The sequence below is a fragment of the Marmota monax genome, unplaced genomic scaffold (genome assembly GCF_021218885.2).
Source record: "Marmota monax isolate L192 unplaced genomic scaffold, Marmota_monax_Labrador192_F-V1.1 WCK01_AAM20220418_F8-fsc00077, whole genome shotgun sequence".
Lineage (NCBI taxonomy): Eukaryota > Metazoa > Chordata > Mammalia > Rodentia > Sciuridae > Marmota > Marmota monax.
In genome coordinates, this window is record NW_026694610.1 from 8,163,074 (window position 1) to 8,166,072 (window position 2,999).

The 2,999-nt window shown below is 34.9% G+C and overlaps 1 non-coding gene across 1 annotated transcript; it reads left to right on the forward strand.

The window, feature by feature from the left end:
- Positions 1–2,194: 2,194 nt before the first annotated feature.
- Positions 2,195–2,301, forward strand: LOC124077823 (U6 spliceosomal RNA). Its single transcript, XR_006846734.1, has one exon. It is a non-coding gene; the product is annotated as a U6 spliceosomal RNA (small nuclear RNA).
- Positions 2,302–2,999: the final 698 nt, after the last annotated feature.

Consider the following 2,999-nt stretch of genomic DNA (forward strand, 5'->3'; position numbering starts at 1 on the left):
TAAGACATTTTTGATCCTTTATGGGGGAAATGATTATGAGACCATTTGGTGTTATTAAATTGAACTACATTTCTCTACTTGATGAATCTCACACTTGAGTTTTATTTTATTAAACCATAATTATTGGATTCTCTAATATTCATACAGGAGGAGCCTGTATCACATTTTGAGCTCAAAACTAAGCAGTAAGAAGATGAAGTATAATGGGACAGGAGGACTAAAATAGCTGTAGGAGTTCCTTTTCAAAAGTATCAATCCACATAATATCCAAAGTTATAGGCATAAAAATTAAATATGAATATCAATGCTTTATCATGTGTTAAAGAAAAAAATATTCAACATTACTTCTTAAAGTACTATAAAGCAGATTTAACCAGGACCATCTTTGCAGGTATAGAGACCATGGTAGTGGGATTTTGCAAAGGGAAAAAGAGAGGGGGCTCAACTCCAAATACACAACGAGCAGCTAGGACTTTATAGCCAATGAACAAAGTGGAGGCAAATAGATTAAAAAAAAAAAAACTTACTAAAAAACAACATCAGGAGTAAAGATGATTCTGCGAGGGGAAGAAAAAAAAGTATAAGAATTCTTTATGAAGAAATGACAGGGTAATGAGTCACATCCCTAACCCTTTTATTTTTTATTTCAAGACAGGGCCTCATTAAGTTGCTGAGGATCTCTCTGATATGACCAAGGCAGGAAGACTGCCTCGGTCTCTCAAGATGCTGACATTAGAGGCATGTGCTACTGTGCCCGGCTTAGAATGGGTAATTCAATAACAAGAGTGATCAGTGTGGGAGGTCACTGCCAAACTGATTAACCAGTTTATATTTAAACAGGATTTTACAAAATAAGTGTACAGATAGGTACAGGAGATGGGTCAATAGCCTGAACAACATTTGGTCAAAGAAGCATTATCACAAGTACACTGAAACTGACTTTCTAAGTCATCTAGTGGATTTTTTTTAAAAAAAACTTTCAAAACATTCTTACTCATGGAATAAAATTACCTTAAAATATGCACTCATTTTTTTAGCATTTAAAATGAATGGTATCTGTTATGATTCACGTATTAGATCTAGGCTTTTTGTATATTGAGGTACCTGCAATAACAACAGTTTGGTAAGGTATATTTTATCATCAGACTCAAATAAATCATAGTCAATTGCCTATTCAGGTGCCAGACAGAATACAAGGAATTCAGAAGACTAAAGAAGGGAACCCTCACCTGCTCATCAGTTAACATATATGACTTAACACATATAATGTAAGTATTATTCTGTACAATGAAGATTACAAGAGTGAAAAAGAAAATTGGAGTGTTCACCTAAATGAATTTCCAAACTTTAAAAGGAGACAGAAATTACTCATAAATTCCTAAATAAGGCCATTTCTTCTTCTTTTTTTTCCGAGAGAGAGAATTTTTTAATATTTATTTTTTGGCGGACACAACATCTTTTTTTATTTGTATGTGGTGCTGAGGATCTAACCCAGCGCCACATGCAGGCCAGGCAAGCGCGCTACCGCTTAAGCCACATCCCCAGCCCCCATTTCTTCTTGAATGCCAAGAAGACTGACATAAAGTGACATGATGAAGAGGGACTGAGGAGAGGTTTTCCTTGAGCTGGTGCTGTCAGGAAAACAATGCCATCAACAATGGCAAGGGGACAGCTGTGAAGATATCTTCCAGAAGGAAGTTCCAAGTGGAAGGAATACAATGAGGAAAGAGAGGACCCTGGTGAAACACGCAGCTGACTGATGGAGAGCTCTGAAAGCCATATCTCCAGTGTGACCTTTCATGTAATTGAAATGGTTCCCAGTGACCCTAACTCATTAAAAAAAATAAAAATTAAAAATAAAAGAGGTTTATGGAACTCTAAATGTTCTATAGCTGTGGGGTAAGCAAATCACATTCTGTAAAAACCTCCCTTATTTTGGGAAGCCCTATAAACATGTACTCAGGACGTGATGTAGTAGAGGATAGGAAAGGCAGCAGAATACAACAGACACTAGTATGGCAATATGTAAATCAATGGATGTGTAACTGATGTGATTCTGCAATCTGTATATGGGGTAAAAATGGGAGCTCATAACCCACTTGAATCAAATTGTGAAATATGATATATCAAGAACTATGTAATGTTTTGAACAGCCAACAATAAAAAATTAAAAAAAAAAAAAGAAATGTTCCATGTACTTGCTTGGGCAGCACATATACTAAAATTAGAATGATACAGAGAAGATTAATGTGGCCCCTGTGTGAGGGTGATGCCCAAATTTATGAAGCATTCCACATTAAAAAAAGAAAAAAAAAATGCTTCTTTTTATGAATCTCTGGTAGTCAAAGGAGAAGGAGATTTGGAATATCTTGTCATTCTTGAGGGAAATTGTGCAGAGAACGTAACAGAGCACACCTGTTATTACCATCTGGGCAGAATCATATTATTCATATTATTCGTGTAACTATTTTGTCCATTTATTCTTACAACCTCTGTAATTAATATTGTTTTTCCTTTTGATAGCAAGGATGCTGGTTTACCTAGGCATTGTGACTTAGTGAGGATCAAGGAGGAGTCTTCATATAGAAATACAAATGAAAACTTGTTCTAATCCAAAGTGTGTGGTCTGTAACTTTACTCTATTTCTTCAAAATAAGTAGGGTGTGGAGGGAGAGAAGGTTTTCCTATCTCAAAAGCCTAGTGGTTTCTTTGGTCTAGTCAAATAAAATGTTTGATTTAATATTTTTGGAAATGTCTTCATTGTCAAGCTTTTTTTGGGGGGGAATTTAGATTTGAAACTATCAATGTGATATTATCCAAAACAGAAGGTCCATGGACAGTTGAGAATAGTTCTACAATGTTTACTTGAAATCAAAATCAAAATGTTTTTGTCCCTGAGAATTGAAGTATCTGACATTTAAAGACCAATTTCTAAAGATCATTGCTCTATGTGTGCATGGATGTTTAAAATTTATGATAAATTCAATATTTTAAGAATT